Genomic DNA, 16824 nt, shown 5'->3' on the forward strand with positions numbered 1-16824 from the left:
ACCCTGGGGGCCCATCAACAGTGGATTGGATAAAGAAAGTGTGGTACATATACACCATGGAATACTGTATCACCATAAAAAGGAACAAAATCAGGTCGCTTACAACAACATGGATGAAGCTGGATGCCATTATCCTAAGGGAATTAATGCAGAAACAGAAAATCAAATATCACATGTTGTCACTTATAAGTAGGAACTAAAACTTGGGTACACATGGATGTGAAGATAGGAACAACAGACACTAGGGGCTCTGAAAGCAGGGAGAGAAGGAGGGGGACAAGGGCTGCAAGACTTCCTGTTGTTACTATGTTCACTGTCTCAGTGATGGGATCAATAAACAGTCAAACCTCAGCATTGCAGTATACCCGTGTAACAAACCTGCACATGTATCCCCTGAATCTAAAATAAAAAATAAAATTTACAAAAGTGGGGCACAAGAGGCGCCTAACATAAATGCTGTGTGCTCTTTAACATAGAAGGAGACTTGTTTAGAAAAGCGAAAGGGGCAATTTTATAAATGCTGCAAAACATTGTTTTCAGTGAAATCTGAAATAGCAGATAAATATGGTGAAGCTCTAAACTTTGACTATGTCCCATCATATTCAATAAATTCCAATCACCACTTCTGCCTCCTTCAAATCCTTCCTAATGGAGAAAGCCCAAATTATTTAATGTATACCAGCATTTCTCAAACATTTGGTCTCAGGACTCCTTTATACACTTTAAAATCATTGAAGATACCAAAGTGCTCCCCCACCATAAATGTAACTTAAATATATTCATATTTATCATATTAAGAATTAGTGTAAATTTTAAATAGTCTTAATAAATTTAAAATAAAAGCATATTGCATGTTAACAACAGCAATATTTTTATGAAAAATAACTATATTTCCCAAAACAAAAAAGTAGTGAAAACTCACATTGTTCTACTTTTTTTTTTTTACAAATCTCTTTAATGTCTGGCTTTATAGAAGACTTGTTTTCTCATATCTGCCCCACAGGCATTCAATCTGCTGAGATATCACGTGCCACATATCCTCTAGAAAACTCCACTCTACCCTCATGATAGAATGAAAGTGAAAGGGAAAAATGAAATCTTAATATTATTAAAATCGTTTTGTCCTTGCAGACCTCCTGGAATGGTCTCAGGAGCTCCCAGAGGTTTCTGGATGACACTCTGAGAACGGCTGGTTTGTTCGTTTGTTTGTTTATATTATAATTTTTAGAGACAGGTTCTTGCTCTGTTGCCCAGGCTGGAGTGCAGTGGTGCAATCATAGCTCACTGCAGCCTTGAACTCCTGGGCTTAAGTCATCCTCCCAACTCAGCCTCCTGAGCAGCTGTGACTACAGGTGTGTTCCACCATGCCCGGCTAATTTTTAAAATTCTTTTTGTAAAGACAGAGTCTCACTATGTTGCCCAGGTAGGTCTTGAACTCTGGTCTCAAGGGATCCTCCCACCTCAGCCTCCCAAAGTGCTGGGATTACAGACATGAGCCATTGCACCCGTCAGAGAACTGCTGGTTTCTATATGTTCATGCAGCCCAATCTACCTCTGTAATTTGATTCCCTGATATTTCATAAGTAAGTCTTATGCCCCATGCCATAGTGAGCATCACCATTGCTCCAAATACAGCCTCTAGACTCCCTGCATGCAAGCTTTCCACCCACCTTTCCCTCCTCCTTCCCCTGCCACTATCTTCCCTTATGCTATTGATGTTTGTCCAAATCCTTTCAATCACCCTTAGGAAACCTTCCCAAATTCACTTATTTCTACTTCTATTGAGTGAGTATCATTTTTTTCCTTGCATAATAGGTATTTATTTGTGTTTTGCCTCCTTGGCAACTTTCCTCTAAAGCCTCCATATCCTGTAGCTTATGCTTGTGTGTAGTAGGTTGGTAAAAAAAAATAGCTATTGAAAATATGTTATTACTTTTTACTCTGCTATATGCTTGTTTTACAGTTTATTGTATATGAACCAATACACCTTATCATTTCCTCATCTATGCATTTCAATACTAATTAATTTTTATTGGGGAGTGATACTTCAGAAACCTGTAAGAAAAGACTCAAATATATGGGTCCATCAGTCCTGACAAGTGTGTAGCGGATTACACATCTTGTTTGCTTTTAGCTCATCATTATTGTTTTATGCAACTTAGACTAGACTTTTTGTTTTTGACAGGAAGTAAGTTAGAACTAGGAAAGTTAACCTAATGGATGCAAAGACAATAATTGTAGTCTGCAATTAGTGACTAAATATCATTCACTGATTGTCACATAAGATTGATCTTGGGTTTTTGCAGGAGACTGATATTGTTGAACTTGTGAATGAAATATTCATTGTTCTCCCGTTCATGAACAATATGGCCAAAACTCTAATAAACTTTTTCAGATAATTACTACTTAGCACAGACCAGGGGCTATCTGGCAACATAGATTTTCAAGCTTTCCTTATTTGTTTTTGAATAACTGAAGAAAAATAGCTAAATTTAAAGGGAATACCACTTCATTGTCTCATAATTCAGAGGTTGCCAAATCATGACCATTGAAGTGCTTATATCTATATAATTTATTATTTTCTTCTTTCTTATGCATAAGTCCTGCAACCTTAGATATAGTCATAATAATATAGATAGACAAGTGTACTTGCTTATTTTGTTCCTGTCTGGCCAAGTTAGTTCACCATTAAAATTGAAATGCCCGTTGATCAAGAACTAGCCAAACTAAAACACTTGGCGTACTTAAATGCAATGAGCTTGGAAGTGCTCGTATTTTCCACAAGTGATTTTCACTGCCTGTACACAAATCCTCTTTGCACTCAATTTACAGAGAATGTACACTTCAGGGAATCTGTATACTAATTAATTTCAAAGCCTAATGCACGGCTAAGGAATATATCTTTAAAATATCTAGATTAGCTAGATTAAATGACAATTCAATAGCAAAGGAACTTCTAAATTCCATTTAAATGTCAGATTAACAAGATGTAAATTCATCTGTAGAGAAAAGCCTTTACTTACTTCAGCTACACAAATAGTGACAGCTAAGAAAAGATACCTCAGTGTTTTGGTCAATATGCTAGTTTATATAGTTGCAAACATACGATGCTATAGCTTAGATAGTTGAATCTCGTCACATCATTTTATGAAACCTCCTCTCTCAAAATACTCATAGATTCCCAAATGGGATTATTTACTAATTTAAAAATGCCTCAAATTTCCAATGCACGTGTTATGAAAAGCAGGGCTTTTTTTTGTGGCTAGGACCATCAGCTGAGAGAAATATAAGCACTACTCCATTGCTTCTGATCTTCAATAAACTAACACCTATTTTTGTCTCACTCTGTGACTACAACTTTTTGCTTTTTTTGTTTACTCTCTCTATTAAGCCATCTCCTATAATTCCTATAATCCGAGGAGCTTAATACAACCTTTGATCCATTTATCCAATGCCTTTCACTGTTCCTTACCCTTGTATCCCTTCCTCCTCACCTAGATTTAGTACCGTGGTCAGTCATTATTATTTCCTTGCATATACCATCAACTCCTTTGTCCCTCTCTTACTTGGTTTTGCTCTCTTGGCTAAATTGCTGCCTGGTTAGATCCAACTCTTTGCTTTCTTTCTGCTTGCCCTTGCACAACTGACATACACATATGTCTCAATTTAAATTCATAATAATTTATCTTTAAGAGGCCCTTAAAGCTTTGCAGTAATCATACTGTATTGCCAAGTCATTTTCCATTCCTACTCTCTTGAATAACTATTTCTTATCTTCTTTCACTTCAGTTTTTCTAATACTTTCTCCATCCCCCATACTCTCAGATCTTACCTTGGAATTCACTGGGAACATAAAAACTGTCAGAAAAGAACTTCCATCAAGCTAGCTACGCATCTATCATATCTATGCCCATATTTTCTACCTTTCTTTCCCCTGAGCGTTATTGAGATATAATTGACAAACACAGGTTGTACATATTTAAGGTGTAGAATGTGATAATTTGATATATGCATACATTGTGAAATGATCACCACAAGCAAACTAATTAGTTCATTCATCTCTTTTGCTCCTACAGATGAGATGCTTGTGCTCTTGCTAAGACCACGTACTCTTGTGCACTAGATACTGGTCTCTTGTCTACTCAAGTACAATTCTTTCCTCTCCTACCTTATCCTCAGATTTTCCTCTCTGTTGTATCCTTCCTATTAGCATACAAACATATGGTACTTTTCCCATTTGAAAAGAACCTGTGCTTGATTGCAGTTTTATCTCCAGCAAATGCACTCTTTTACTCCCACAATTAACTGCAAAGCTCTTCAAAAGAATTTTCTAATCTTGCTTCTTCCTTTATCTCTCTTGAACCTCCGATCTGCATTTTTTCCCACATAACTCTACTGAAAGTACTTAATCAAGGTTACTAGTGTCTGTGTTGCTAAATCTAATGACCAATTCTCACTTTTTGTTTTATTTTATCCATCAATAGCAATTGACTTAGTAAATGACTCTGTCCTTGAAATGCTTAACCTTTCTTTCTCTTAGTTCTCTCATCTTACTAGCTGTTCATTCTCAGTCTTCTTTGCTGGGTTTCCAGAGCTTTGTCCCTGGACTTTTCTCCCCTATCTATACTTGTTTTATTATTATTATTATTTCATTCAGTCTCACTGTTTTAAATCGTATCTGTACCCACTATTCCAAAATGGGTATCTCCATTATTATACTACTGCTTTTGAAATGTAACTGCTCAGTATTGCTTGCTGATGAGTTACCAGTATTTAAACATAAGGTGATTACTTTTTACTCTCTCCCTTCTACATATGATTACATAGCTCAGAGTCACTACTGTTAATGCATTGTTTCTTCCACATCTAAATTCTAAGACACTGATGATTCCTTTTTATCTTTCCCTGGAAATCTCACTCAGAAGAGAAAGAGATCATGGTGGGAAAGAACAGAAAGAGCAAAGAGAAAGACATGAAAGGAACCTCTTGGTTAAGCTTAGAAACTGGATAATTGCACTGGTAGAAGAGAAGAGATGTTTAATGTTTTATTTTTAACCAATTTTAAATATTTACAATAACTAGGGAGGACAGAAAATCCACAGAAGATTCTAAGAAGATATAAAGTATTACAAAGTCATGACATTTCATCATCACTAAACATATTCTTGAAGATAGGTTTGCCAAATACAAATGGAGTAGAGATTACTTGATTATGATAAAATGCTCATAGCTGTAATTCATTTATATATTTAAAAACTAATAAAAATCTATATTTTCTATTCTTATGAGAAATATATATTACTTCACTTTTCCATATACTGCATAGCTACTGTCAGGGTCTTTGGAGAGTTTTATGACAGTTCGATGGCTTTAACTCCTTTTTGAGGTGAGGGGATTTACTTTGAGATTTAGTCAGTGAATAGACCCATCTTGTAGGCTGCATCCCTCTCCCATTTTGCTCTGCTTGTAATGACAAGTTGAATGGCTCTTGCCTCCTGTTATAGGCAACCATTCATGCAACCTCTGAGCCTGTCTGGGGCTTTCCCTGCTATCTTCACTAGTCTAAACACCTCATCAGTACTGTTGATCCAGCACCAGTGCTAATTCTACTTCTGTAGCCTTAGTCAACTCTACTGCTACTTTTGTCAAGGTGCCATTCATGCTGTCATCAGATTCTTCCAGGTGTATATCAAATTCCTGTAAGCCATGACACAGGGGTCCCACCAAACCTTTTCTATTCTCTTCACTATTGCCCTTCTGTAAGAAAAGGCTGAAACTGGTAAATAATTGATTTGCCAAAAACAAGCCCTTGATACCATTCTCAAAATTTTCAGCCTGAGACAAATGGTGACCCTAAAAGAAGCAAAAATTATTATTTGGTAACTTTTTAAATACTGGACATTTTGGACAAATGTGGTGGCTTATGCCTTTAATTCCAGCACTTTGGGAGGCTAAGGGAGGAGGAACACTTGAGCCCAGGAGTTCAAGACCAGCCTGGGCAACATAGCGAGACCCTTTTTCTAAAAAAAAGAAAAAAAATTAAAAAATTAACCAAGAGTGATGGCACCTGCCTGTAGTCCCAGCTACACAAGAGGCTGAGGCAGGAGGATTGCCTGAGCCCAGGAAGTGGAGCCTATAGTGCTCTCTGCTCATGCCACTCCACTCCAGCCTGGGCAACCGAGTGAGACCCTGTCTCAATGAAAAATAAAAAAAACTAGAAGTTTTGTGTCAACTCCTCTTACTACTGAAGTAAATTCTTTCCTGTAATTCTGCTTTCTTCTATGATTGTATTGGCTCATAACCAACTTTCCTTTGACAAATAGACATTATCTGATTTCATTCCTTCAAGTGTCCCACTGTCTGGAGAGTTTCTGGACATCAGATTTGTTGAACATAAACAGAAAAATATTTTGGCAGGCTGGGAAGATAATAGAAAGTATTGAGTTTAGGTTCAAGGAAATCTAATTATATTCTAGCTGTATTGTTTACTAGTTGCAAATATTTGAGCAAACTTTTAAGCTTCTTTGACATTTTAATTTAGTAGCCACAAATCCCCCAAAAAGTGGGTATTAAGTCTAATTATGTAGACTTATCTTGTAAGAATCACATAAAAATCATATAGTGGATATTGGCAAATGGTAATCTTCATGATTACTTTTATTTTGAAACAAAGTGAGGTGATATAACGATAATAAAAGTAGAATTAATTATTTTATTCTAAATTATTGTTGTGCCTTTAGAAAATAGGTATGTGCCTTCATTAAGGCTTGGCTCTTGAGTGTTTCCCAGTGATCCTGATTTTATCTAACTTTATCACATCAAGTGTTTGATCAGGTTTATTCTTTCTCCTTTCAGGACTGCAAATCACTCTTTTGGTGTAAGTAATAAATATCTGAGACAAGGGCATCACAATTTCTAAACTTCACACTTATTATTTTCTTATGCAGGAAAAATTCTCATGCTTGTAAATATAATGCTAATTGCTTTTTATAATATGTTTTCTGTCTCTAAAAGTAATTCAAGTTATTATAAAAATTTTGAAAGTACATGAATATACAAAGAACAGAAAAACCATCCAGAAACCAACTAAACAATCAATTAAGACTTTGACATAGACATCTTGAGAATATGCATATATGATATATGCTGTTTTGTAACTCTCTCCTTCCTCTTTTAAAAGTTGTTAATAAAAGATGATACAGCATTTAGGATAAAACTTTCACAGCATCATTTTAATGAGTACATAGCATTCATAAAATAGATGCATTGTAATTTATTTAACCACATTCTCATATTGCAGGATGGGCTATTTTCCATTTTTGTTGTAATAAACAATGCTGCAATGAACATTACATACATAAATCTTTATGCACATCCTTAATCATTTCTTCAGGATAAATTACTAGATACAAAATTGCTGTGTCAAAGCTTATGCATATATTATTTATTTACTGTAACCTAGTTTTTAATCATAAAGTGACAAATGCACTTTGAAAACAATTAATACCTAAATGTTAAAAAAAGAAAAGTAAAAATGTGCTTTTACTTGGCATCATAAATTAGAGATAAACACTATTACATTCTTAAAATTTTTTCTGACAATTCTTTAGTGATAGTCAAGCATATTTAAATAAACACATTTATTCTTATTATATACAAGGGCTCATAATACATATTCTTTATTGTATTCTTAATTTTTCACTTAATGTACTTCAGAACTATTTACTCATAATTTTGTGTCTCTCTTTTTACCTGTTGCATAGTAATTCATAGTATAAGTGTATATTTTATTTAACTAGTCCTTTCTTGATAAACATTTAGGTTATTCTTTTTGCCATTCTAATTCATTTTGTGTTGGACATCCATGTACAACTGTCTTTGCAAACTTTTTAAAGCATATAGATAGAATGGAATTCTAAAAGTGGAATTGATTTGTCAAAGAGTATGTATATAGTTTAAAATTTGGTATGTAGATGAGTATTTTGTGGAGTTTAATATATGTTAGTGTTACTATGTTCTTGGAATGTTATTTCTCATATCTATAATGTAAATGAAACAATGCATTTTGAAGTAAAAAATTATCTCTTCAAAATCATGGATAGCTTTAGTGTTTATTTTCTTGTGATACACACCTATTTTCTGGCTGCACAGAAATAATACTACAATTTAATGATAAAGAGATATTTCTATTTTCAATTAAAATGCTGAAAAATAACAATCTTTTTCAGGGGACTATTGGATTTGCAAACTAAGCTGTGTTATTTAATGACTTAATATAGAGCTTCATGCTATTTTACCCACGGCCACCTTCTATTTACATTTATGTAACATAAATAATTGTGGAAATTAGGCTGGATAATTTTGTTTATCCATTAAACAAATATTTAATGAGTGTCTACTGTATGCCAACCTCCATTCTAGGTATCAAGAATGTAAAAAAGGGCTGTACAAAAACAACTACCCTCATGGTGCCTATATTTTAGTGATGGAAACAAAAACAAATTAAGCAAGTAAAATATTGCTTAAATTGTGAGACAGCAATTCATGCAAAGAAAAAATAACAAGAAAGGAGAATAAGGAGTTTTGAGTGGGAGGTAATGCAATTCTAATTAAAGTGTTGGAGAAAGCCTCATAGAATGGAGACATCTTTGAGGAGACATCTGAAGGTGAGACAGTTTGATCAATGAAAGTAGGTGTGATGGTCAGTTCAACATGTCAACTAGGCTAGGCTACCACCCCCAGTTATACAATCACACACTAATCTAGGTGTTACTGTGATGGTGTTTTATAGATGGATTAAAGTCCATAATTAGTTAACTCTAAGGGTGGTGATGCTAGATAATGTAGGTTAACCTGATCCAACCAGTTGAAAAGCTTTAAGAGTAGAGATGAGATTTCCCTAAAGATTAAGACATTCTACCTGTGGATAGCAGCTTCACCTGGTGCTGAGAGATTCAGTGTTCCCTTCCTGATGGCATGCCCTGAGTATTTGAACTTGCCTAACTAGGTCTCACAATAATCCAATAGCTTATAATAAATCTCTTCATACATATCTCCTGCTGGTTCTATTTCTGTGGGTAAAGCCTGACAAGATACATTAAGCTTACCAGATAATTCAGTATATCTTTAATTTTATGCTATGGAATATATGAATGGTCAAAATATATATGACACTTAGAATGGTTCTGTCTAACATCAAAATGACCTTTGAATGAGTTCTAACTCTGGACAGTTTCTATTTCCTCCTGATATCTTTCTGGGCACTGTCAACAACTAACAGAACAACTAAACAGAAAATCAGCATGTATGTTAAAAAAACTAAACAACATCATTGTATTAGTCTGTTCTCACTTGCTACAAAGAAATATATGAGACTGAGTAATTTATAAAGAAAAGAGGTTTAATTATCTCAGGGTTCTGCAGACTGTATAGGAAGCATGGTGTCATCAGCTTCTGGGGAGGCCTCAGGGAACATACAATCATGGAGGAAGGCAAAGAGGTGTTTACATGGCCAGAGCAGGAGGAAGAGCAAGAGAGGAGAGGTGCTACACACTTTTAAACAACTAGACCTCTCCATAACTCACTCACTCACTATCACACAAACAGCACAGAGGGGATGGTGCTAAACCATTCACAAGAAACCACTCACATGATTCAATCACCTCCCACCAGGCCCCACCTCCAACATTGGGGATTACAATTGAACATGAGATTTGGGTGGGGACACAAATCCAAACCATTGCAATCATCCACCAACAAGGTCTGAATAACATTTATAAAACACCAGACAACCGCAGAATACACATTCTTTTTTAAGTTTCAATGAACATATTCCAAAATAGACTTCTCTGGGAGCCATAAAACAAACTTCAACAAATTTAATATCATTGAAATCATGCAGAGGGTCCTTTCTGACCACAATTAAATCAAATTAGAAATCTAACAGGTAGGCCAGGCACGGTGGCTCAAACCTGTAATCCCAGCACTTTGAGAGGCCAAGGCGGGCGGATCACAAAGTCAAGAGATCGAGACCATCCTGGCCAACATAGTGAAACCCTGTCTCTACTAAAAATACAAAAATTAGCTGGGTATGGTGGCACGCGCCTGTAGTCCCAGCTACTCAGGAGACTGAGGCAGGAGAATCACTTGAACCTGGGAGACGGAGGTTGCAGTAAGCCAAGATCATGTCACTGCACTCCAGCCTGGTGACAGAGCGAGACTCTGTATTTAAAAAAAAAAAAAAATCTAACAGGTAGATAATAGGAAAATCTCCATACACTTGGAAACTAAACAACACATTTCTAAATAGTCTGTAGTTCAAAGATGACATCTCAAGGAAAATTCAAAAACACATTAAACTGAATGAAAATCCAACTGCTATGGTCTGAATGTTTGGCTCACCCCAAAATTTATATGTTTAAATCATCCCCCACCACTCAAGTTTATGGTATTTGGAGGTGGAACCTTTGGGAGATGATTAGATCATGAAGGCAGAGTCCTTGTAGATGGAGTTACTGTCCTTATAGAAGACACCACACTGTGTCCTCACATGAAACTCTTTTAACATGTGAGGACATCGTGAGGAGGCAACATCTATGAACCAGGCAAAGGGGCCCTTACCAGACACTGAATCTGCTGGCACCTTGGTCTTTGACCTCCTAGCCCCAAGAACTGTGAGAAATAAATTTCTGTTGTTTATAAGCTACTCAGCTTATGGTATTTTATTACAGGAGCCTGAATGAATTAAGACAGACTAGTATCTAGAATATATAAGGAACTCTCAAACTCAACAGTTAAAAATTAAACAATCCAATTAGAAAATTGGCAGAGCCATAAACATTTCAGCAAAGAAGACATGCAGATGGCAAGCTAATACGATAGAAGATCTTCAACATCCTTAGCCATTAGGGATGCAATTTAAAGCTACAACGAGATACCACTGCACACCTATCTGAATGGCTGAAAGAAAAAATAATGACAACACCAAATACTGATGAGGACGTGGAGAAACGGAATCATTCAACATTGCTGGTGGGAATATAAAAATTGAGCAGCTACTCTGGAAAATGGCTAGGTAGTTTCCTTAAAAATGAATCGTGCAACTTCCATATAACTCAGCAATTGCACTTCTGGACATTTATCTCAGATAAATAAAAACTTACTGTCTCACACACACACAAAAAAACCCTGAACAAACATTTATACTAGCTTTACTCATAGTAGCCAACGGCTGGAAACAACCTGGATGTCCTCTAATGAGTGAATAATCAGACCACAATACACCCATACCTGGAATATTCCTCAGCAAGAAACAGGAACAAACTATTGATGTATACTACAGCTTCAGTAAATCTTCAGATAATTTTGATGAAAGAAAAAAAACCAATCTCAAAACGTTATGTACAGAGTAACTACGTCTTACAATGTCAAATTAGAGAAACGAAGAATAGATCAGTGTCTGTCAAGAGTTAAGGAGGTGGGGTGAGGTGGGGCTGGTGCCTGGTGAGAGAGAAATGTGTGTGGCTATAAAAGGGCAACATGAGAGATCTTTGTGTAATGGAAATGTTCTGTATTTTGACTGTTTCAATGTCGATATCTTGGTTATAATATTATACTACAATCTCACAAGATGTTGCCATTTAGTACAAATGGATAAATGGTAAATGGGATCTCTGTATTATTTCTTACAACTGCATGGGATTTATAATTTTCGCAAAATTTAAAAGTTTGATTAAAAAACAAAATTTATAAGATTAATATGCTGTATAATGTTACTTCTTTAGAAGTACTCCATTTCATGAGTGCTAAAATGCTAGTTTTAAAAAATAATTTGTGTAATGTTGTGTTTATTTCAGCATGTATTTTACTAATGAACATTGTTTAATTTGGCACCACTATTTTCTGCCCATTTGAACCCACTCATTTATGTATTAAATATTGTTTCACTTTTCCAATTCCTCCCAACAATATAAATTAATTTTATGCAGAATTTTATTTCTCAACATTACTTTTCAAAGCCAGAATGTTGTTAAGTGTATGCTTCTCTAGAAAAAATTTTATGAAATTTCTGAATTCCAATATAAACTACAAACTAATAAAAGCAGGAACAATCTGAGTCATTACAAATTATTTTGTCCATGAATAGTAGGATAAGGAAAATATAATGTATTATTATGTTTACATTAAATATATACATAAATTAAAATATAATGTATAATTATATAAATGCCTAAAGCATTTTTCAATATGAAAACAAAATTAAAATACTTTGAACAAATGACCTTTTTGAATGTTTAATGGATAATCCATGAACACTTGCAGTGACTTTTGATAGTTTGTCAAACAATTTTAATTAAAGTAATTTCCTTATGAGGCAATCACATTGCTCATAAAAATCTGAAATATGTATTGAAGACATCCTAGGGATATACTAATTCAAGTCTATTAGGTAAGAATGACAAAAATAATAGTTACACCAGCATCTGTTCTAGTATCTTTGTTAAGGGTACACATAACTTTTTGTAAAAGGAAGTTTTTCTATGGTTTTCACAAAAATAGTCACATGAACTTTGGCAAATATTATTTTGCAAATGCCACTCTTAAGAGAAGTACGGCTAGCAGTAACCTGACATTTCTAACTATTCTAAATAATGCAACAAAAGCATTTTCAAGGTTCATGTGCATCTTTTCATATGCAGACTTTGCAGTTCTCTTTAATAATTTAGCTTGTTTGGACACATCTTACTGAATCATATTTTTTGAGTTGAAAAATATATTACCTTGTGAGTCAGTCAAGCATTTGCAAAAAGTCATAATCTTGGTTCCCTGCTTTACCTGACCCTGTTTTGGTTTTGCTTGGCTTCTACTATTCTTGATCAGATGTTTGCTAGATCTTTGGCAGGTAATCATATTTGTGGACCACACTCATCTATTAGATATCTGTTCAATTAACCAAAGTAATCATGTAGAATTTATATAGTTAATTGGCTGAGAATCTGACTTCCTAAAAATTTGACTACTAATATTTCAGATGCTTTTTCTAGATAACCTAGACTCATTCTCGGAAGCTTGAGTCTGACTTTTGCATTCCGGATTCACTTGACTGTGAATCACATAATTTCTTACTCTTTTTCTAGCTTGATAATCTCTGCTTATCAATTTCCATTCTAAGAATGTATTAATTTCTACAGTGACCTGATTCATGCTGACAATACTGAAAACTAGAATTATTATTATTATTATTATTATTATTATTATTATTATTTTTCTGAGATGGAATCTTGCTCTGTCACCCAGGCTGGAGTGCAATGGCGCAATCTCGGCTCACTGCAACCTCCGCCTCCCAGGTTCAAGCGATTCTCCTGCCTCAGCCTCCTGAGTAGCTGGGATTACAGGCATGCACCATCAGGCCCGGCTAATTTTTGTATTTTTTTTTAGTAGAGACAGGATTTCACCATGTTGGTCAGGCTGGTCTCGAACTCCTGACCTCATGATCTGCCTGCCTCAGCCTCCCAAAGTGCTGGGATTACAGGTGTGAGCCACCGCACCTGGCCTGAAGAGTAGAAATTTAAAATAATGAGTAAAAAGTGGAGACTACTTCATTTGCATCTCTAGATCACTATTAAGTTATTGACAAAATGAATACTCATATCATACAATTTATTGTTCTATGTAAATAATAATATCCTATTACATTTTAATAAAACTCATGTTTGCTTTGGTGACACTTTTTAAAACAAAGGTTATAGACAAAATCATGATACTTACAAAAATGTTGGTAAAGGCTCACAGTGTGGCACAGGACATACTGGGAGTTCATATCCCCACTGTCTCACTTAATAGCTGCAGAATCTTAAGTAATTTTCTTAATCTCTTAGATGGGCTAATGCATTTACACCAGTGCTAGGAATATAGTAAATGCTCAGCAAATGAAAGTTCTTCCTATGATTATTCTTATAACTAGTACAATGAGTACAATTAGGATAACTAGTACAACCACTACTCTTTTAAGTACCAGTACTCCGCTACTACTTAGACTAGAAGAGAGAAAAGTAATACTACAGAATGCAAAATAAATAAATAAATAAATAACTGATGAACATCAATAGCTTTATGATAGAAGGCATTATTTAGTGTTCCTTATATTACACTGATATAATTAAAAAGATTGAGATGTTCTTTTATTAGACATTGCTAATCATAAATCCCACTTTGGAAACATTTTCATTTCCCTAGCTCAGTATTCCCAGTGGATACTTTTTTGATTATGATAGTTCAAGTGGTATTTAATGTTGGTTATTATCAAAATGAATTCTTTTGATTTGGAATGGCATTAGTTTAATGGCTACTATATTTCTTGTAATGTAAAATAATGTAGAAAAAGTTTATTTTGCCCAAATACAGTTGAATGGGAAAATTTCAACTCTAATACACTGCTTAAATACAAACACTTTTGGAAGGAACACTATTATTCAAATTCACAATCAGAAAAAGACATATTTAGGATAAATATTATGTTAATTCTTATTTAAAAAATCACAAACATTCCATGTATATTTGAGTGTGTAATCCCAGATGAACTTTAATCCCTGGATATATCTAATGTGAACTTACCCCCTTTGTTTCTTATTGAAATTGGTTCTAATTAAAAATAAATTACATATTTTTCAACTTTCAAAATATTATTGCCACAAGTTAATTCTCTCTACTATAGAGAGAACCATACCTACATAGGATTTCCATAGCCACATGGAATTTGATTCTATTGCAGAATTCATTCTATAAACATTTGTTGCATAACTTTAAAATCTGAATTGCTATACAAAACGCAGTTCTGTGTATAGTGCCTCAAGGTAAAGATGATTGTTACACAATCTGCCCTTCTTTTCTGCCACCAGAAGAAGCAGAATTCACTCTCTACAATTTTATTAACGTGTTTTTTTGTCCCTATTTTCTCAAAGTTAGAATTTAAACAAAAGTTTCCAAAAATAAAATCATGGAAAAAAGATTTTTCATGAGATGGATGGAGATGACTGCAATACTATAAAGCTATTGCAATAGCTTTAATTATTCATCAAATGGAAAGTTTCACCACCAAGGCTGCCAAAGACTACAGCATCTTCATAGTGTATTTGCCTCCAAGCTGTACTTCAGTGCACAGAAAGAAGCCACAAATAAATAGCAACATGACTAAAGGGTGTTAAATGTCAAATTTAATTCACTCAACAATTTCTGAATTTCTAGAAAAAGAGTTTAAGAGCTAAGCAATAGGCACTTTTTGTAAGTCTGAAGGTAATCTGTTTCATGTTTGCAAAATAAGTACACTTCCCCATGCAATTCAAACACTGAAAGAAAAATTTAAATATTTAGAAAGCATGTTCTGTACAGATTTAAACCAGCTTTTAGAGTACTGTACATCTCAATTTGAAAATTATTTTTATGTTTTATCCAGGGATATATAATTAACAGATGCCATTCTTCATTATAATATCTAAATATTTTTAAATTGTTGGCAATGTTGGGATTTAATGTAACATACATATGTGAGATGACTTAGAATAGATGAAATATAGGCGATTAAATCACTGAAGTAACAATAACAGATCAAAAGATATGTAACAAGGAAGAGATTCATGTAATCTTTAAAATGAGTTTTCCACTGACAATATAATAGAGATTGCAATTTATGGAGTTTTAAAGTAAGAGTATTTTTAAATCTCTTTACTGAATTACTCAATGCAAGTCTTTACAAATGCAAAAGCATAATGCCAATTACAACTTAATGTACATATATCAATGAAGAGTTAAAGTAGTATAGGCCTGGTCACCTAATTTTTTAACTTAGTACAGAGATTTAGCTACCTGAGTCAATGTTTCTCGGACATCATTAAACATAAGTATTACCCGGAAATTTGTCTAGCTCCAAATACACTATATTTTGATACTATATTTTGGTACTATATTTTGATTTAGTGAGGACCAGGAAGCTATTTAAACTAATTCTCCAGGAAATTCTGAGGAAGTTGGCCAAAGGAGGAGTCTTCTAGACTATCCATCTAATAAATATGTTATATTTCATGATCTAAGATGCCACCAATTATAATATGGATCCTTAAATATTTCTAAGAAAGAAAACTAAATAGTGTCAATTATACAGTCTAAGTATAGGATGAATTTTAATTTTAGGGAAATTAAAATATGTTCATCTTGAGATTGTTGAAATACCATATTACTTCTCTCTACTAAGTTTGTTTTGACATCAGTTGAATAGCAGATTAAACATTAAAGTCTCTAATAAATGTCTGAATCAATCAAATTTATTTTATTTACATCCTATACTCTGTGCCAAGAGTTTTGATAGGCATCTGTTCTTACTATCTTTTGCTGAATTAAAAGCAACAACAACAACAACAAAACCCCAAAACACTACCCCAAAACAGGATCTTTAAGCAGTAATTTATTATTATTTTACTTTGTTCTGTGAATTGATTGGGCTTAGCTGGGCAATTCTCACTTGAGATGTCTCACACAGTTACAGTCAAATGCTGGCTGGAGCTACACACCATCAAATTAAGGCTCATATAAGGCTGGACTTCCAAGGTTGCTCATTTACAGTGCTGGTGGTTGACACTGGCTATTGGCTTAAAAGTCAGCTGAGGATTTTAATTGGAGTACCTACCTTGGCCTCTCTTTGTGGCTTGGGCTTCATAGCAGGCTGTTAGTTTCCTGAGAGGGAGAATTCCAAGAGCAAATGTTTCAAGAGGCTCAATCTGAAGTTCTTCTGACCCAGCCCCTGGTCATTATGACCATAGTATCACCTCCACT

At 34.4% G+C, this 16824-nt stretch overlaps 1 long non-coding RNA gene across 1 annotated transcript in view; it reads right to left on the reverse strand.

Annotated features, from left to right (window-relative positions):
* LOC107974404 (uncharacterized) overlaps positions 1-16803 on the reverse strand; it is a 46388-nt gene extending 29585 nt beyond the window's left edge. The window contains exon 1 of the long non-coding RNA XR_001717144.3: positions 16679-16803. This is a non-coding gene — a long non-coding RNA (uncharacterized LOC107974404). The remainder of the gene's footprint in view (positions 1-16678) is intronic.
* Positions 16804-16824: the final 21 nt, after the last annotated feature.

The sequence above is a fragment of the Pan troglodytes genome, chromosome 3 (assembly GCF_028858775.2).
Source record: "Pan troglodytes isolate AG18354 chromosome 3, NHGRI_mPanTro3-v2.0_pri, whole genome shotgun sequence".
NCBI lineage: Eukaryota > Metazoa > Chordata > Mammalia > Primates > Hominidae > Pan > Pan troglodytes.